The 22,249-nt window shown below is 39.9% G+C and overlaps 1 long non-coding RNA gene across 1 annotated transcript in view; it reads left to right on the forward strand.

Moving 5' to 3' along the window:
- The first annotated feature begins 6,245 nt into the window (after positions 1 to 6,245).
- Positions 6,246 to 22,249, forward strand: part of LOC122817393 — a 55,709-nt gene continuing 39,705 nt past the window's right edge. The window contains exons 1-2 of the long non-coding RNA XR_006367233.1: positions 6,246 to 6,441; positions 11,217 to 11,277. This is a non-coding gene — a long non-coding RNA (uncharacterized LOC122817393). The remainder of the gene's footprint in view (positions 6,442 to 11,216; positions 11,278 to 22,249) is intronic.

Raw genomic sequence — 22,249 nt, forward strand, 5'->3', positions numbered from 1 at the left:
GACACCTGCACTGCATGCTGCAGTCTTCTGCTAGTTCCATATACAGGTGGGGGTCATACAGTACCCATTCCCCACAGCAGGGATATTGCCAGAGAGGTGCCTGTGGGTGGTGTTTGCATGGATGGGTGCATTTGTGCTATGGGCAGTACTTGCATCTGACACACAGATATGCATGGGGCATTACAGTTATGCTGGCATGTGCAGGTGCATGAGCTGATTCCCAATACATCAGTCCTACCTCCTTTGTGATCTGCAGGTGTTCAGGCAGACCTCACTGGCATCCCCTACTACAGGTCCTATTACTGTGATGCATACCTATATGTACAAATCCAAGGGTGTCACCATTTCACAGTGACACAATATATATTGTATGTTTGGGGTACTTTCCACTGTGTGCTGCTTGTATATCTAGCCTAACAAGCATGCCATGTCAGTCTTTGAGATGGTGACACATATTACCACCATACATTTACAATGGCTTACTGCTTGCATGTGTTATACTGGTGGGGATTGACTTTGGCACTGCAGTCGTGAGGGCTTGTCCCTGTTATCAGCAGTAGTAGGCAATGGCCACCAGGTCTTACCTCAACATGCATACATACTGACCACTGTCACACATTATGAAACACACACCATCCTAACACACTCAGACCTGCATATTGTGCAAATGCTACAACGTATCCTGCTACATTGGCCACTTCTGGCCATCTGTGCTCCACTCGTATTATACCTACTCATACATGTTACTACATTTCTACACAGGATTGGGGGGGCAGACCTGACTGTTACTACATTTCTACACAGGAGTGGGGGCACACCTGACTGTTTTACATGTCAACATGGGAGTGGGGGGGAACACCTGACTGTTACTACATTTCTACATAGGGTGTGGGGGGCCACACCTGACTGTTTTTACATTTCTACACAGGATTGGGGGGGACACACCTGTTTCTACATGTCTACATGGGAGTTGGGGGGGCACACCTGACTTTTACTACATTTCTACGTAGGGTGTGGGGGCCACATCTGACTGTTTTTACATTTCTACACAGGATTGGGGGGCACACCTGACTGTTACTACATTTCTACACAGGATTGGGGGGGCACCTGACTGTTTCTACATGTCTACATGGGAGTGGGGGGGCACACCTGACTGTTTTTACATTTCTACACAGGATTGGGGGACACACCTAACTGTTACTACATTTCTACACAGGATTGGGAGGACACACCTGACTGTTTCTTCATGTCTACATGCGAGTGGGGGGAGGCACACCTTACTGTTTCTACATATCTACATAAGATGGGGGGCACACGTGGCACATGCACACATTTGCTATGACTGCACTGGTATGTCAGGTACTCCACTTCATTCTGTATTCTAACCTATCATACTGACTAGTGGCATATCAGTGTGCTACAGGTCTTAGCTTTGGTTGCCCTACTTATTAGTGTCTGACTTCCTACCCTTCAGAACTAACATCCCACTGCCTGACCTGCTGTAGTCTGTCTGTGTAGGTCTGGGGGGGAGGTTACCCATAGGAATCATTCAGAGGCCATAGCACAGGCTCTGTTTGGGTTTGTCTACACCTGTCCTGCTGGCTGAGACTGTTGTTGGGTATGTGAACCTCCCTGACTGGCATGTGTGAGTCATATGAACACACATGTCGCCCACCATATTTCCTGCAGTGGGTTTTGTCACCCTGTGTAGTACTGGCTACTATGGTGACTCCAGTATGTGTTACAGATGTCATGGTGCCACTATGGGTATCTACTATCTGCTGCCATAACATTCAGCCACCCAATTCCCTTGCATGCTCACATCCATACCATAGATACAGGTAATGACACATTCTACTCCATTTGGCAATTGGTAGGTTGATTGACTTACCTTGTGGGTGTGCCAGGATTGAGGATGGTGCTGGAGGGCTGCCTATGTCAGATGCACATAGTACACTCCCTATACATGGTTGAACACAGGTAGTGTTATGTTTGGCATCCCTTTTACTGTATGTGTGAGTCAGAGAGAGGTGTCATTCCCCTGGGTCCCTACTGTATCAGTGTATGTGCTATGCGTTGTCTCTTTGCCATGGCCTCGGCATACTGGGCACACCTCCATCTGCCTACTGGGGCATGCTCAGGTTGTTCCTCCTCCGAGTCACTCTGTGCCTGTGCAAGCCTTGGCATTGGTGGGAGGCTGTGTGGCCCTGCCCTGTGCTGTTCCTGCTGCAGCTGTTTCCGCAGGATCATATCGTGTAGCATGGCACATACCATAATAATTTGGGTACATGTAGCTGGTGAGTTCTGCAAGGCTCCACCGGATGTGTCCAGACACTGGAACCGTGACTTGAGCATCCCAAACACACGCTCTATTATAAGTCTGGTCTGTGCATGTGCCTCATTATGGTGTTCTTGTTCAGGTGTGTGTGCATTTCTAATGGGTGTCATCAGCCATGGCTCCAGTGTGTAACCAGCATCCCCCACTAGGTGACCGTAGGGGATGTCCCCACTGGCAAATCTTTGGTACAGCTGTGTCAAGATGCCAAATGTGGGAATCGTGACAGCTTCCAGGGCAGCCAGCACATACATTCATTATAATGCCCTGGGCATCACAGATGACCTGGCACTTGATGGAGGGGATGCCCCAGCAGTTGATGTAGGCCCTACCCTTATCACCGGGTGGTGCTTTGATGCATATGTGCATGCAGTCTTTAGCACCCACTACCTTAGGGTATTCTGCTGTTTGGTGGAAGAGAAGCATATTGCTGGCCAACACATCACTGGTGTTGAGGAAATATATGTGCTCACCGGCATGTGCTGATATGGCATCCAGGAACTGGTGGAATACTCTGGATGCTGATGCCTGTGAGATCCCCATGATATCCCCAGTTGAGCTTTGGGAGGTACCTGTGGCTAGTATTTCTAGGCCTACACATACCTTAGTATCCACTGGGATAAATTCCCCTCAGTCAGTTTGGTGTGTCAGGCGTGGCCGGCACAGCTCAACAATTTGCTGTAGGAGGTCCCTGTCCACCTTATAGTGCTCCACTATCTCCAGCTCATGTAGCCCCTCGTAGGTTACCCTGGGTCTGTATACTCTTCTCTGTCTCCTCACTGTGGGTTGTTCGGCAGCAATCACATCCTCACTACCCTCAGCCTCTTGCACATGTGGTTCTATGTTGCCTGCTGCAGCCCTTCTCATTTTGTAGGTTTGTTTGTTAAAATTTCCCCACTTGTATACACTGGTAGTGTAGAGTATGTGAAAAACCAGAGGGGAAGGTGTTTGCTTAGTTTATAGTAGTGTTCTGGGCTGGGCTGGTCTGCTGCCTTTGTAATTGGCTGATTCTGATACATTTCACCTCCCAGGTATGCTAGTTTTCCTTGATTTCCTTTTTACTGCTGTTTTCCCTTCCCATTGTCTTCTTGTTTAAGCCCGGGGGCACACTGCGCAAACAGAGTGCTAAGATGTGCACAGCGCTGCTATTTCCTGGTTTAACATTTTTTTATTCCTTTAAAACCCAGTGCACGGTGCGCGCACCCACTTAGGCAATGTGAAGAGTGCTAGGCAGATTCAGACACACCCCCTAGCTTAGCTGTGCTAAGCTAGGAGCAAACCTGAGCCACAGGGCGCCAGTCTGCTTACAGTATGCCTGACACACACCCTCATGATGTCAGCTAACTCCTAGGCTTGCACCAAGCTATTCCTACTCTTACACTGTTGGAGCCTGACTAGCATGCTGGGGAAAACTGGGATTCACTATCATTCCCCTCATTTGCATAGGATTGCCTGCTAATGCATACTTACATGTCTCACACTGAGCCTCCCCCATTAGCAACCACTACTCACTGGCCATGTTGTCTTCTGCCTGCCATTGACTTGCATGACAGAGTAGTGATTTTAGTTAAAATGCTTAATTTAAGTTTATTTTGTTATTTCACCCCGATCCCATTTGCATGCCGCTGCCCTATGCTTAAACAGCCAAGATCGGCTAAAAAAAAATTAAAAGTTGATTTTTTTTATTTTTTGACTGTTTGCAATGCCAATGGCCTTATACTTGGCCATTGGCATCCTTCCTAACTGATATGCAGCCTTTATTTGGAGTTGTCACAGCTCCGTTTTGGATTTGGCAGAAATGTACTCGGTTACTACTCGGGGCGGCCACAGTGGTGCAGCGGTTAGCATTGCCACCTCACAGCAAGAGGTTCTCTGATTTGATTCTCGGCTGGGGTGCCTTCTGTGCAGAGTCTGCATGTCCTCCCTGTGGTCGCGTGGGTTTCCTCCAGGTGCTCCGGTTTTCTCCCACATCCCAAAGACATGCAGTAGGTGGATTGGACACTCTAAATTGGCCCTAGGTGTGAGCGTGTGTGCATGTGTGGGTGCCTTCTGTGGAAGGTTGGGTGCTGGGCTGGCAACTCGGCACTGTAAAACTCCACTGCCAATCATGAGTGGACAGATGATTTGCTGTGGCAACCCCTAACCGGGAAAAGCCGAAAGAAGAAGAAGAAGAAGAAGACGAAGACTAACCGAGTACATTTCTGCAGATTGCACTAGTCCTGCCCAGCTGGTTGCAAGCTTCCTGGGTCGCAAATTCACCTCATTTGCATGGATTTCTCCTGCAAATGGGGTGGTTTGCATACAGGGCCTTAGTACATGCAGGCTGTTCCTGGATCGCACGGCAGACATATTGCCTGCTAGAGCTCCTGCACGCTGTGCAAGGCATAAAGAATCCGTGGAACTGTGTTTACTGTGACTTGTAAAATCCAGTTTAAGACCTACAACCTAAATAATAATAATGACTTCCTACTGAAATGCTGGCACTCAAAATGCAGAGTGCTGAAAAGACAGGGGAAAAAAAAGACCAAAAACCTAGAAAAGAGTGAATCACAAAAATCTCTCTTTACCATTAAACTTCTTTTTTTGTTGGGGGGGGGCATAGTATATGTAAGTCAATTCTTTTGGTCATTTGCTATCTGCAGTTTGGGACTTGCTCTAGCAGGTCTCAGCATTTTGAATGTGTGCCAATGATTATAACACTGTAAAAATAATTTGTGCTGAACAGTTTGCCATTTACACTTCTTTAGTAACCCTGTGGTTCCAGAGATATGAACAGTTGTTTGAAATCCACTTATCACACATTTTAGAGTCATTATGGGGATTATGTATTCCCTGTTCTGAAGGAGGTATGGGCTTCCTCAAAACTAATTACATGTATAGATCTGCAGTCATAGGACTGAATACATATCTGCTGACCTCACAAGATCCTAACATAGTGAAAGTTTTAAAATATGATGAAAACAAGTCTAAGATGACTTCTCTGCTTAGTTTTGCAGAAGCATATCGGTATCAAGCAGGAATGTAAATCAAACCAGAAGCAGAAAAAAGCAGGCAGCAACAGAATGTGCCAAAAACAAAAGAAAGAATATAAGCTAAAGGCTCAGATGAGAAGGCAAGCAATGTGGAAAGTGCATAAATGTAGTTGCAAGTACAGAAAACTCCTGGAGCGACCTCATGTTGATCAGGATCTGGTGTACAAATGGTTAAGGAGAGGTGAATTTAAACCAAAAGACGAAAAGTTTATATTGGCAGCCCAAGACTGTGGAGTATGTGCATATTGGTTTAGAAAGTCTATTGAACATATGAGAGAAACAGACAAATGTAGGTTTTGTAAAACAGAACTGGAAATAGTCGTACAACTTGCTGCTGGGTGTGATACACTAATGGCAGAGGACCTGTACACTGAACAGCATAATGATGTGGTAAGACTGTTGCATTGGGGATTATGTAAACATTACAATACTGAAGGAGCTGAGAAGTGTTGGAAACATGAGCAACAAACCATTATAGAGAATGAAGAAATTTACATCACACGGGATCACCCATTACCAACAGTTCAAAAAATAGATGCGAGCAAACCAGATACAGTAGTCCATGATAAGAAGACAAAAATAGCACTGATCATTAAAATTCCTACACCAAGAGATTACAGTATCTTACATACAGAGGCACAAAGTCATAACATACTAGGATTTGTAGGCAGAAACGAGGGCAATGTGGAAGGATACCCTGATAGTTCCAATAGTAGTAGAAGTAATGGCTGTCATACAACCTTATTTAGATATGCTACTGATACATGTATCTCCATATGAATTGCAGAAGGTGTCAGTTCTGGCACATTGTGGATGCTATGAAGAGCACTTTTGGCTAACATCAAAGACTGAAACAATACTAATTACATGAGCTTTAATCATACTTTGATTTAGGAATGGGGTCCCTTCCTGAAATGGTAATATAAACCCAAAAGAGATGGAGAAATTAGAGTCATGATTCATTGACCATAAAGAAGTGAAGGAATAGGACTTACCACCTGCTGAAAGGACTATGTTAAAGAACAATTTGGTGATTCGACAGTTTATAAATTACCAGAATGGGTGTGAATTAAGGTGAGTCAATTATATGTGTGACTCAATGAATTATGACATCTATATCTATCTATATATATATATATATATATATATATATATATATATATATATATATACACAAGTGTGTGTGTGTGTGTGTGTGTGTGTGTGTGTAGCAAGGAAAACATAGAGTCAAAACCGGTATTTGCATGCTTTTATTCTTTAATGGAACAAGAACTTCTTAGTTGATAAGTTCATATATATAGAGTTGATAAATTCATGATGGTTTTCAGGCCAAGTGGCGAACACTGATTCTTTGTTGTATGTCTTATAAGCTTTGTCACCAACCCCATAATAAAAGTTTCTTTTAAAGATTTATAAACTCTCTGACTGACAAACCTTATGAATGCAATAATATTGTATTACATAGTTTTATCAAAAATGTCATGTTCCTGTGCCTGTGAGTTTTGTTGCATCTGTATATTTCTATATTAAATAAAAATTGTAATACTGGTTCATGAAAAGATTGATATCCAAATATTAGTTTCCCATATATATATGCCTGTAGAAATGAAAAAAAAAGATTTAAGTATTTAGAACTATTCCTATAATCAAAATACTTTAGGGTTGCAGTTTAGTCTCTCAAATATTGTTTTTGTTGACCGACTAAACTGCTGTATTTTTGTGTCAAATGTCTGTTTCGGCAATTGTGCTGATTGCTGAATTTGATAACTTCAAAAAGATGTTCTTGGTTTGGGATTTGTTTAGGAAAGTTTCAGCATTAGGCGTAGCCATTTGCATGAGAGTATGTGTGGTTTGGGGGTCAGAGTAAGAGCTAGGTAAGGGGATAGTTTTAATCATGTGTGTGTGTGTGTGTGTGTGTGTGTGTGTGTGTGTGTGTGTGTGTGTGTGTGTGTGTGTGTGTGTGTGAATGTGTGTGTGTGAAATACTTGGGTAGTATGTTTGGATGTGTCATTTAACAGTACTATGAGAGAGAAAGGTTTTGCATAAGGTAATATGCAGGCTTGGGGCTAGAGACAGATGCAAGGTTAGGGTTAATACACATGCATAAGGGGAGCAGATCTAGATGCTCTTTAGGCCCGAATCAAACATGAGTTAGTCTGATGCATGATTTTAATTTTTATCTATTTGTTAACCAGGTGAATCCACAGAACAGAGTGTCCCTTTTCAGGGGCAACCTGGGAGCAATGTCCTTTTTAATGGCTTGCTCAGAGTCTCAGAGAAGTCAAATAGAGGTGGAAGTAATCAAACACTGTACCCTTGGCTATAGCTCATTAACAACTAAGAGGTAAGATCTACTGTATTAACTCCCAGAGGAAAATTAATTATATATCCTGACAGCATTATCTTTATGCGTTGGGATCATCATTTCAAAGTACCTGGGCCAAGAGCTCTAAAGAATGGGCATTCCAGTACAAGACATGTAATATGTACCTGCACAGTACTTGACAGAACATGGATGCGGCAGCCATTGGGATGCAGGCAAACTACAGCTGTGTACACTTACCATAAATGTAGATGTTCAATTTTATTCACTGTTGCAGTCATTACATTTGGGTTATCTGCTTGCAGTAGCCCTCAGTAGGCCTGATTAACAAAGTCTTGGGTCCTACGTCGGTTGCTGTCTCTTCTTCTGTGACGTCAGGTCATCAGGGGTATAAAACATGCAGCCAACGTCATTACATCAGTCTTTTTTGCCGTGCGGTGCCCGAAGCAGAAACAGTTCACAAGTGCCGGTCGGCCGACTCTTGAAATTTTCGTTTTCGAGTTTCAGAACCGAAGTCTTTAACTAAAAGCTAAGTACCCCATTGGGGAAACTTTTTCTTGCTATAAACCAATGTCAGTAAAAGTAAATAATTGCATTTCTTGTGGAAAGCAAATACCTCATAAAGATTTTCATTCATACTGTATTCCTTGCCTAGGCCCTGACCACGATGTACCTCACTGTCGGTTTTGTGACTTATTTAAACAGCAACAGTGAAACACGAAGAACATCTGCTTATCATTGGAGGTTAGGAAGGATTGGGAAGAGAGATTGGATAAGCAATTCACAAAGAAACAGTGGGGGGAATATATGTATGTCCCCCAAATATGCAGCAAATCTAGAAGATTTAGGATTTTTGCGTGGAAATGTTTACATAGATATTTTTATGCCCCAAGTAGAGCCCAGTGAATATTTCCTCAGGTAGACAGCAAATGTTGGAGGTGTGATGGGGAAGAAAGAGGTACTTGGGAAAATATTTTCTGTGAGTGCAGTGGATTCACTGACTTTAAGTAGTCCCTGCGGGATGCACTATCAGAGATGCTGGGTGGACAGATTGGTGTGACGAGGGAGATGATTTTTCTAAGCTATGATCCAGAATCGGAATTACATAGACATGGTAAGGCCTTGCTGTGTCTAATTATGGTGGTTGCCAAAAAAGCAATTACTAGAAAATGGAAATCAAAATCTAAACTGACTATATTAGAAGTAGTGAATAGAGTAACAGAGATAAAACAACTGGAACTGAGATCTTTAGAAAAGGGTAGGAACAAGCTACATAGGAATAAATGGAAATTGCAAGAACAATACATAAGGGGGTAAGGTTTAAAAGAAGGAAGGACTTAAAAGCGCTATGTAATGTTTAACTAAAAATGATTGGGTATATTATAAGTGATATATAATGTTTGCAACTGGGTGTGTATCAGTATGGTTTGTGATGTAAAATGCTTGCAACTAGGACTGTATCAGTGTGTCATTTATATAATTGTATGATTGCTTATGTTGAAGGTGATGGTTTAATAATGTTGTTCATTGTTTAAAAAAAGGGGCAGAAACTGAATAATTTATGTAATATTGCTTAGGTTATATGATATATAACAATATATGTGAAGTATAATGTTTGTTAATGTTAATTTAATACAGTTTGATAACTTTTGTATAACTGTAAATTTGCCTATGTCACAAGTGATAATTCAATAAAGCTGTTTAAAAAAATAATACTTTCTGGCATGGGACACTATAATCATACTTTCTGTGCTGTAGGCATGTTGGCAATGTACTCCTGAACTGTAGAAAATGGGACATCATCATAAGGCTCCAATGGTTACTCATTGCATACAGACTGTGCACAAACATTCTACATATTGGCTACGCCATTTTAATATACATTTCATCAGCTCATACACCTGACACTACTGCTGTAGACATTGACATTCTAATGCAAGATAATAGGCATTCCATCTCTATGTACTAGGAACACAGCCTTTATACAGTGAGTACAGTAACATCATACATTGGACATAGCTACAGACATATACCATACTGACTTTTTAAAACATAGTGAGTATATCAACAGTTTAGAATGAGCCATGTTTCTTATAGTAGGTTGTATAACACAGATGCACATTGATTAATGCTATCTCATATGTTAAAGGTTCAATTCTGGCTAGAGTCCTCTATTTGTGTTTTTATCTGATTGCTTCAGATGTTTCACACCTGCCTAATATGTCCTGCTCAGTTTGGGTCTTTGAAATGTTCACATGCATAGTCATTACCATTGTGGCCCAGTATATGGCTTCAAAGGGTCTAAAAGCTTCAGTTTACTTATATTGAGAAGAAGTACACTGAAACAATCACCATACTAATTGAACATCAGCTCCACATGTGAGCATATCTCTGTCCTCTAAGCGGGCACTGCACTATGCATATATCCCATCATGCACTGTTATTTCTTTAACCAGTTAGGGTGGATGGATGCATATTTTCTTATACAGCACAGAATACTCTTTCAGGATCCTTGCATGTTAACCACAAACAATATCACCAGGTCTGAATGCCAGATACAGTGAGCTCCTGTTACTAAAGACATATATACTATGTTTCCTGGAATGCAGCTTCCCAAATGTAGTTTCACAGAATTTGTAGTCTGTAGTTATTCCTGCCTTGTGCCAAAATGTCATCATCCCAATTGTATGTGTGTGTGTGTGTGCGTGTGTGTGTGTTTGTGTGTGTGTATGTGTGTGTGTGTGTGTGTGTGTGTGTGTGTGTGTGTGTGTGTGTGTGTGTGTGTGTGTGTGTGTGTGTTGGGGAGGTTGGGGGGGGGTGGCCCCATTCCTCTTTACTTACATAACCAACTCCAAAGTCACACCAACTAGAGGAATTACGGCAAAAAATAGTTTCTATGAAATGCCAATTCAGGGTAAAACTGCAGGTAAACTGCAAACTGGCAAGTGTAGATATTCTATGGGTGACATGATCTGCGAACATTTTTTGAGTAAATCAGCTATAAACAATGAACACATCAAATGTACTTTAAGTCAACCATGGAAAGGGGTACAGAGACTGACTAGTTAAGGTGTATAATAAACACAGACATATATCAACATATGTTAGGGTTCCAGGTGCTTTCTATACAGACATTGGGCATTTCCGTTCTTATACTGAACAAATATGTGTTTACACACCAGTTATGTAAATAAAAACTGCAATATATATTTTACAAAACAGTACATTTGGCTGCCTAACCTTCCTTGGCTGTAGTTATACTTGCATAGATATTTGTTGAGTTGACTGGTATGCATGAACAGTTTCATTTTTTTTCAGTTCATGCAAAGTGTTGTCAATTGTTAAAATGCATGTTATCAGTTTTTGTCAAAGCATAACTTTCTGACTCTTTTCCTACTGTTATTTTTTGTTTCAGTCATTTTTTTTCAGTTCATGCAAAGTGTTGTCAATTGTTAAAATGCATGTTATCAGTTTTTGTCAAAGCATAACTTTCTGACTCTTTTCCTACTGTTATTTTTTGTTTCAGTATGGTACAGTTGTGTCCTAGCTATATTTGAACAAGGAGGCCAGCGCATCTACCTAGTCAGGTATAACTGAACTCTTTTACACACACACACACACACACACACACACACACACACACACACACACACACACACACACACACACACAAACACACACACACACACGCTTGCATCACTATCATACCAATAGTCAACAGACGAAGTCAATAAAAATATTACCTCATTGCAAGACATAAACATTTCAATCCATAGCTGTGCATATTCATAGAACCCAGCAACAAATTCCATGTTAACTTTTTTAAACTTTATTTGTTAACCAGATAATTCCACTATACACAAATGTTATCTTTTCAGACTTCATTGAGGAACACTGGTTAAATCATATGCTCAGTCAGTCAGACAGAAAACAAATGGAGACTGAGGGAATTGAACTTAGGATTTACAGGATAAAGCTGATTGGTAATCAGAGCCTTAACAATGTGCGCTTAAGTATCAGACAGTAACAGACATACATGTTAAACAAAGACATTTCAGATCAGGCAATTTTCCAACATCTGTAGGACTAGATGAATCAGTATCAAAAACAGAGCACACATATGAAGGAGCTACTAAATATGTCAGAAATTAAGATATCCAAAATGTGGTCCTGAAACATGCAACATAAACCAACAGTGCCTGACCAAGCAATCCGGCTCTGCACTAGCTGGTTTCTAACAGCATGCAGAGGGACTTCAAATGCCATTTACATTATCTGCGGGTACCAGGGGATTATTTTACATAAACTAGACAAATTAGTTATTAAACATTCAATGCAAGAAAAAAACATGTGCAGATGTGTGTATGTGTGTGTATGAGTATCTGCATAATCATGTATCACAATAGTTGAGCAGTACTTCATCACCAATCACAATACATTGGCTCCCTATTCACTAACTATAAAGAAATATGAGAACATGATGTCCCCCTACAGACCCCATGGTAATGCCCATTCAGAGAACACAAAGACCCCCCCACAGACCCCATAGTAATACCAATTCCAGAGAACATGACATCCCCCAAAGACCCCATGGTAATACCCATTCCAGAGAACATGACATCCATCCACAGACCTCATGGTAATACCAATTCTAGAGAACGTGATGTCCCACAGACCCCATGGTAATACCCATTCCAGAGAACATGTCATCCCCCCACAGACCCTATGGTAATATCCATTCCAGAGAAATATGTATGTATGTTTGTACTGATAGAATTGTGTGCATTTATGTATGTATAAATACGTATACATACACATTTACATATACACATGCATATACGGATATGGCAGTGTAATGTTTGGGTAATGTTTAATTACACTGAAATCAGGTGTATCCACTTTATTAGGAGTGGGATCATGGTATAGTGGAGTTTTGGAAATTTACCATTTCCCCACTGTCATGCAACTTCAGAATTAATATATAAATATATAACTATCAGAGGATGTGGGGGACACTGCAGGGGCTTCTTCTCATACAAAAATGCTAATTTCAGAGCTATGACTACCAGATCTTTTTTTTATTATTACAGTTAGTCATTAGAGTTTATTGAGATGTTCTGAAAGGGGTACTTTTGTCATTTACTGGGTCATACATTTTGTTTCGCTGCTTAATGAAACAAGCTGTCAAAACTGCAAATTTAAAATGCGCTCTAATACATGTTGCTGTTTTTAACAAGAAATGCATTACATCAGGAAGGAAAATCAAATAGCACATGCATCTGTGCAAGGTCTTGAACCTGCAGGAGGCTACGGTTTGAATACATCCCATGGACCAAGGTACACTTACTCCACCAATAGCCAGGTGTATTCTCAATGAATGTGAGTTTCAATGCATTTTCAGTTAATATGAATTTTAATAAATTTTTGGTGTATGTGAACTTCAAGTGAAAAGGAGTTTATTGTTGCTCGTGATAAGTCTGTTTTCAATGTGCAACTGTTTTGTTTAGCAAATGGCCATCAATGTTTGTGCCATAAAATTTGAAACCAGTGTTAGGACAATAAGAAATACCATATTTGCCTTTGGTGCAGAAGACTGTAGGTTCTACACCCACACCATGTAGATGGATTGCTGACAGTGCAATGCAGTATAAGAGGGGTGCTGAACTCCTGAGTGTGCTGTCCTTTTATGAGATATTTAACAGAGGCCCCATCTCCCTTTGTTAACTGTAGGTGCTGTGAGAACTTTTACATCTACCTCAGCTATTGAAAAGAGTAAGAAGATGTTCCCCAGTGCTCTGGCCAAACTTCTCCTAGTAATATTAATGTCACCAAGGGTCTCTACTGAAAAGAACCAATTTAGCCTAGTGGAACTAACCTGGCCAACAAAGGGTAAATATCCACATCTCTGTCTTCACTTCAAAAGTAAGAAGAAAATAATATGAATACTGACAATTTTGAACAGTGTTCATTATAACTGGGGAGAGAGAGAGAGAGAGAGAAGTAATCAAAATGGCTGTGGAGGAGCCCTGGTACATTACATACTGCCTAAGTCCCCATTTGATCATGATCCAGCTCTGGTTTCAATATCTCTAATAATAAGAAAACCCAAATAACTGAAGGATCAGTGTGGGTTAAAGCAGAGGCTCTGCCTTAAGATTTGTAATTCTTTGGAGTTGAGTGGCCCATTTGGGGTCTATGTTGAATGTGCCATGATGGACGATCAGCTAAGTTTGTTTACGAGCTAGAATTAATGCATCACTGAATCTTCTAGTTATGAACTGTAACCTACAGCCTAGTTCCTGGGAAAAACATACAGACCTGGGACTGTACAGAGTAACATTGAAAAAGTTCCCTCTAAAGACAGACAGTTTTAAATAATGTAAATACCTTTAACATTAACAGTACAAAGGCAAAGTGTACTGTTTTAATTGAATCCTTTGACTATATAATTGGGCAGTTTCATGCACTCAGCAAAGCACATTTTGAGGATATGAGAGGAAGTCAGCGTACTTGCATGAAGCTCATGCAGACAAAGAGAGAACATACAAACTCCATATGTACATACAATAATGACAAATTAGGATTCAATGCTAGACCCAGGAGCTTTGGGAAGGGCATGGTATCACTAAATATGTATTGAATAAGTGACCTGAAGTTGGTACAACCCTTTTGAATGATGTTAGGAAATGTCACCAGAGTCTGAGGTAACCTTGCCATTGTTGTCTTCTTTATTTAACTCCTTTGTTTCAGAAAATCACACATTGTTTAAAAAACGTGACTTATTAATAAGGAACAATTTCATCAAACAGCACTACTTTCTTCAATTTGCATATTTAGAAAATGATTCCAAAGGGTTCTTGTTTAGGCTAAATTGCATATCTGAATTATAGAGTAATTTTAAGAAAATTGATTCAAATGATACAAAATCGGTGCGGTTTTCAAAGAAAGTATGATGCAGGTATCTCATTTTTCATGACTACTCAAAATACCTGGTATATAGCAAAGGAAAGTGAGAGAGAAATTCACTTTGAAAGCCACACTGAGTATAAATTGATCATCAATAAATCTGATGCTTCTAGAAAATCGGCTGGGGGGTGCAAGCATCATTTTTTTCTCCACAGCAAAGTCAAGTAGATAATAATATCTTTAGAAAATGACCCAGTTACAGTGAATATCAAGAGTTAGGTACCAAAGAATAAAATAAAGAATCTGAGTTCAGTAATGACTGTGAAAAATGGAAGATAACATGCCGAACACAGGCTGTTTTGTCTTATCACTTTCTTGGAAAAGTATTGAATGCAGAAATGTACAGAATAATGAAATGATGATCAAATTAAATAAGTTGTGCATTATGCTTATAGTTCACTGCTTTCAGATATTCTACATTTATTAACAGCAATGTAGGTTACTGCGTGACTGACGGATTGATTGACTGAAGCTTGCTAAGCATCTTAACAAAGCATGTTAGGCCCATTTTCAGTACAGACCAGAACAGACAAGTTTTCACCTAATATAAACAAAAATGGGTTAAACAGGAAAAAAAATAAAAAGCTTTTATAGATGAATAAAAATCAAATAAAAACAAATTCTAGCTTGGTTCTCATTCCCAAAATTTCCTCATTCAGATCCAATACATTCATAAAGTCATGCAGAGCTTTTGTACTCATATCCAAGAGGAAAGTCTGCTTCAGGTATTCACCACTGACTAAATAATTTATGTTAATAAATTTCCACTGAAACCGAACTCTTCAGCATAGCAAGATCCCACTCCCTCAAGAATATGATATCCTCCGTTACTTTATTTCTAGCCAACAAGCAAACAAAAGTCTCATCTTATTTTCTGAATGATTCACTCAATGCTTTACACTTGGAGGTCATTTATTCCCCACAAGCTGCAAACGCTATAGCTCTGACACCATTTTATCTGTAATCCTGCAAACATATTTTATTCTACATTTCTCCTCTCTGGAAGATCTGTTCTTCAGAGCTGAGCACAGTAAGACAATAATGACAAATTATTCTGTAATATCAGTACTCACTTTCTTCTGCTTAAGAATACCCCACCACATAGATTCATAGCTCCATAGGTAAATACTAGGCTAGCTGCATTTGCGGGTTGTTTTTCTCTTTTCATGCTCAAAATAACCTATTCTATTTGGCATAGACTGACCTTAAAACAAAATAAAACCGGACCTCAGTCTCCACCAAATTTATTGAACAAAAGACAAAACAAAGCTTTAGGGATACTTCCCTTCTTCAATATTCTATATATGAATATTGAAGATGTGAATTATCCCAAAAGCTTTGGTCTGTCTTTTGTTAAATCTGGTGGAGATTGAGGTTCTGTTTTGTTGTTTTGTTTGTTGGCATACTATTGTTGACCTCTTTTTTACAAAGCTCTATCCTTGTTTTGAGACTGACTGATAGATTGGCCTTACCCATCCCATGGTCGATAATTATATATTGCTCCTAATGAGAATAACTCGGATCATATCATATGACAGATAATTTGAGGGGACCCATGTATAGGATAAAAAGTAGAAGCTGCCTCTGTCTATTAGTATTAAATGGGGGCAGTCCTGTGGTACCTTTTCTGTTTCCCATACATAGATCTAAGTTGCACTTGAAAATGGACAGGATGAACTATGTTTTATGTGGATTGGGAGTCTTTTCCACGGCAGCAGTATCCACTGGGAGAAATACCTATCAACACTATTGCAACTCTGCTGCCTTGTGGATAACAATGTGACTCAGGTCTCACTTAATTCAGTATATCATTTTAGCAACAAATGCCCTTCCTGATTAGTGGACATTTGTATTACTGCTGTTAATCTTTTCCACCTCTTAGTATTTATTTCCAAAAGGCATTAAAGATTACTTGTGACATTCGTGCCAATCTGTAAGCGTTTGGATCCCTTACTTTGAACTCTTATATAAAACCTTTGTTATAAAATTGGGATCAACTTAGAAAGCTGAGTCTATGGTAGAACAAAGACTAGAAGAGTTTCTCCATACCTGGAAGATGATGATAAGGACTACTGGGGTGGTTAAATGTTACCCAGTCAAGGGGGAGTAAGGGGTGTGCACAGGAGGACAAGAATGAGACAGCAGAATGACCAAGGATTGTAGGACATAAAATACTCCAGTAACCTCACTTCCTAGAGGTGCAGATACTGAGATTTGGGCCTTTGGGGTGAACATGGACCATGTATGGCAGTACTAGGAGTCATGGGAGGAGAATAAGTAAAGGGCATTAGAAGATGGGGTCTGGAAAGTAAGAAGCTGGTAAGAGGTCACGGTGATATTAAACAGAAGAAGGCAGGGGTAGAAGGAAAGAGCCCACTTAGGAACAATGAAATAGGGTGGTAGTTAGGGGCAGTGATGAGAATAATGAGGCAGCAATAACAAGAGTAGAAAACTGTAGTTATATGCCAAGCTCTGATTAATACACACATTTATTTATGTAGTTTTATTTTACTAGACATTCAGTAGGTCAGTGGGCAGTTGCCTCTTTGGCAGTAAGGCTCATCTATGTGCCCTGAATTCATCTATTCCAGGTGTGTACCTTAAGCATATATTAAGATACCTGGCATTCTTCACCCTTTGAACTGGGTTGGCCCACTCCTGGAAGCTATTAAAAACTGGTGAGAATGCAAGCCAAGCAGCTGTCACAGTCCCATGGAATGATTGGCTCACTGTAAGCTGAATGAGAATGAGGTATGGCCTAAGAGATGTATCCACCCTGATCCCAAGCAGACCAATGTTCACTGCCCGCTTGCCTCCAACACAGCAGACTATGTCTACAGGTCTTGACCTTTGTCAGGATCTAAGAGATATGCCCATCAAATGCTAACCATGCCCCACCCAAGACTTTAATGTACCTGAACCACCAATCTAAGTCAGATTGTCTTGTCATATTTCGGGTTTGATTCCAGTAAACACCAGTGAGCTCTTAATGCAAAGTTAAATAATGCGTATCATCCAACAAGTAAAGTAATTCCTCTAGTTTATAAACATTTCCAAAAAATAACAAAAGTACTGTACTCACCCTATGTGTATATATTTATGTCTATGAACTAAAAGTAATGAAAACTACAAGAAACCATAAAACATTAACCACACGTAGACCTGCACGTGTGTGTGTGTGTGTGTGTGTGTGTGTGTGTGTGTGTGTGTGTGTGTTTGCGGGTATGTGAGGTGTGTGCATATGTGTGTCTCTATACATATGTATAAAATATATACATATACTGTATATATATATATATATATATATATATATATATATATATATATATATATATATATATATATATATATATATATCTATAGAGATATATATACATATATATATATATATATATATATATATATGCATAAACATACAAACAACTATCTTTGTCTATCTCTCTCTCTCTCTCTATATATATATATATATATATATATATATATATATCATCATCATCATCATCTTTCGGCTGTTCCCGTTAGGGGTCACCACAGCAGATCACCTGTTTCCATTTCTTCCTGTCCTCTGCATCTTGCTCTGTCACACCAACCACCTGCATGTCCTCTCTCACCACATCCATAAACCTTATCTTAGGCCTTCCTCTTTTCCTGTTACCTGGTAGCTTCATCCTTAGCATCTTTTTCCCAATATACTCAGCATCCCTCCTCAGCACATGTCCAAACCAATGTAATCGTGCCTCTCTGGCTTTGTCTCCAAACCTTCCAACCTGGGCTGACCCTCTAATATACTTATTCCTAATCCTGTCCACCCTCATCACACCCAGTGCAAATCTTAACATCTTTAATTCTGCCACATCCAGCTCAAACTCCTGCCTTTTTGTCAATGCCACTGTCTCCAACCCATATAACATAGCTGGTCTCATTACCCTCTTGTAGACCTTCCCTTTCACTCTTACAGGTACTCGTCTGTCACAAATCACTCCTGACACTCTTCTCCACCCACTCCATCCTGCCTGTACTCTCTTCTTCACCTCTCTTCCACACTCACCGTTACTCTGAACTATTGACCCAAGTATTTAAACTCATCCACCTTCACCACCTCTACTCCTTGCATCCTCACGATTCCTCTATCCTCCCTCTCATTCACACACATATATTCTGTCTTAGTCCTGCTGACCTTCATTCCTCTTCTCTCTAGAGCATATCTCCATCTCTCCAGGGTCTCCTCCACCTGTTCCCTACTCTCACTACAGATCACAATGTCATCTGCAAACATCATAGTCCACGGGGACTCCTGTCTGATCTCATCTGTCAACCTGTCCATAACCATTGCAAATAAGAAAGAGCTCAGAGATGATCCTTGATGTAACCCCACCTCCACCTTAAATGCATCCGTCACTCCCACCGCAGACCTCACCGCTGTCACACTACCCTTGCACATATCCTGTACCACTCTTACATACTTTTCTGACACTCCTGACTTCCTCATACAATACCACAACTCCTCTCTAGGCACCCTGTCATATGCTTTCTCTAAGTCTACAAAAACACAATGCAACTCCTTCCGACATTCTCTGTACTTCTCCATCAACACTCTCAGAGCAAAGATCGCATCTGTAGTGCTCTTTCCTGGCATGAAACCATACTGCTGATCACTAATCATCACGTCCCTTCTTAACCTTGCTTCCACTACTCTTTCCCATCACTTTATGCTGTGACTGATCAATTTAATCCCTCTGTAGTTACTACAGCTCTGCACATCACCCTTATTCTTAAAAATCGGTACCAAAACACGTTTTCTCCATTCCTCAGGCATCCTCTCACTTTCCAAGATTTCATTAAACAATCTGGTTAAAAACTCCACTGCCACACACACACACACACACACACACACACACACACACACACACACACACACACACACACACACACTAACAATTCACTGTCCCTGAAGCAATGGAAACATTTTTTTCAAGAGCCAGCTTTAGAAGTATAAATTGAGGTTTACTTATAAAGGATGAACCTAAACTATGGGGAGTAACAAAGAGGAATCCAGTCGCAAATATACTTCTGGTCTGCTTTCAGCAAGAAGTAAATCTGATTCCCTAAAACCCAGTCAACTTATAGCAGTGCAGATGGGATCTTAGCGTACTCCAGTTCCAAATTCAGTGTTATTTCACATAATTCAATTCTATTACACCTTCATATTGGTTATACAACATTTTTTCTCAAAGTTGGTCAGAAAAGAAGCATAGTCATTTTTCTTCAATACACTACCCTAGATACATGAGTAACAGCACTAGATTTGCCTTTGCAGAACAACTTTTACCCTTTTTCCAAATTTCTTAAACTCTTTCTTAACTGCCTTTGACCTTCGCATGCACTTCACTGGAGGTGAACCCTTTCTAAACACAGATAATCTAATCCCTCATGATATACACCTAGAGACCACATTCCTTGGACAGTTTGCTCTACATTGTTTGCCCGCCTGCCTCAGAATTAAATCAGTGGTTTCCTTTGTCTGTTTATTTCTCTCTGGTAAAGGGAATAGTAAACACAGGGCTACACTTTTTTATCATTTGTCCTAGGCAGAGCACTCAGTGTGTCACATGATCACTCCTTCAGTGCAGAATCACCAATTCTAGCACTATTGGATGGGATGCAAGCCCAAGATAGCCCATCTGCATTCGCATGGCTGTAGCATGGATGATGTAAGGCTTTAGAATTATAAGACTTGAGAGTCAAAGCTATTTGTAAAATTTGGTTTACAATCCCCTATAATGGCAGATACATTGTACAGAGACATAGTCAAGTGCTGAACATAAAAAGTACTTCATGGTGGTGAAGGCCCTTTTTTGTAGCAAAGCACTTTAATTTTATAGTTGAATTACCTAGCTTGCATTGCTGAGTTTTCTACTTGTATAATGGAGGAGATGCTCATCCCCATCTATTATAATCAGAAACAAGACTGCAACTATTGCTACCTCAGAAGGCATCAGGTTGCACTAAAAAATTCTTGGAAAAGTCCATTAGTATTGGTTCTAAAACAGCAGGTCTTTTAGTTTCTCAAAGATTTGTTCTGTTTCAGCTGTCCACTTAAGCTTAAAGGGAGTCTTTCTCTTTGTCAGGTCACTCAAGGGGCAAATAGTGGCAGTATAATTAGGGATAATGTTGCAGTAATAGCTATCCACACAAAAAAAATCATTAATCTCTTTCTTATTGGTATGTGTGGCTAGTTTTGCATTGTTTCAGTTTTCTTAGTTTGTGACTGCACTATCCCTCAACTTATTACATAGCCCATAAAGCAGGCTTCTTCCATGCCCTAACTTGCAATGGCTAGGATAGCAGTTAGCTAAACTTGAGATTGCTTTTTCGATCTTTTCAAAATATTACAATATGACTCAGGTAAGCTATTAGATATCACATATAGGAGTTTAGAATTAAAAAAAAAATATTCTGCAGAATGTTGGTGGTGCTCTGTGGAGACTCTATTAAGAAAGAATCTATCTTTTTTTGGAAAATTATGATGTTATGTTGTCCATATCTTGGCTTCGTTCTTGCTGTTTGGATTCGGAGCCGATCCTTGGCTCTGACTTGGCCGTATACTATAGCTCAAGAGCTTTTACTGGCTCGAGGCTAGCCCCTATCCCAGCATGCCTAGCGGTAGTTACCCAGATCTTGTTTGCCGCTTGCAGCGTTGAGATTGCAGATACTGGCTCAGGCTAAGTGTCCTTTCTATTATTATATTTTCAGCTAATATTTCCAGTTTAGCTTAATTATTTTATCTGTAGTTGTCCTTAGCATGTATATCTATCCATATCCCATCAGAGTAACTTGTTTGTTGTGTAAATTAACTGTTTTTTCTCTCGGGCCTTACCCCTCCTTCAAACCCGTTTAAATTAGAGGGTTCTTCTTCTCCTTCTTGCCTTTCCTTTAAATTTTAAGGAGATGCCGTTTGAGTTAGAGGCTTCCTTAGGTGGGAGTTCGCCATTTAACTTAGAGGCTCTCCCCTTTCTCCTTTTTTCCCTGTCTGTTAAAAAAAAAAAAAAATATATATATATATATATATATATATATATATATATATATATATATATATATGTATATATATATATATATATATATATATATATATGTGTGTGTGTGTGTGTATATATATATATATATATATATATATATATATATATATATATATATATATATATATATATATATATATATATATATATTGTTTGTCTGTTATTGCCAATAGTTTTCCTCTTTGTCTAGCTATACAGAGTAATTCGTAGTATATAGCCTTAGTTATAGTGCTGTTTCATATTAAGTCCAAGGATACTGCCAAGGATTTGAAACCTTCTGGTTTCAAAAAATGCGACTCGTGTTGCCAAAAGATGTCCCTTACAGATGGGCACACGAGTTGTGTATATTGTTTAGGACCTCTTCACCTGCAGGACTCGTGCTCTATCTGCAATGCCTTTAGTTCACAAGTCCTGCAGGTAGAAGAAACAAGCTTTTTGAGGTTTGCTGAAGAGCCCCTTTGATACTGCCATGGAGGGGACTTAGCCAGCTAAAAAATCGGATAAAGTCAAGCCT

The sequence above is a fragment of the Protopterus annectens genome, chromosome 12.part0 (genome assembly GCF_019279795.1).
Source record: "Protopterus annectens isolate FY-2018-M chromosome 12.part0, PAN1.0, whole genome shotgun sequence".
NCBI lineage: Eukaryota > Metazoa > Chordata > Ceratodontiformes > Protopteridae > Protopterus > Protopterus annectens.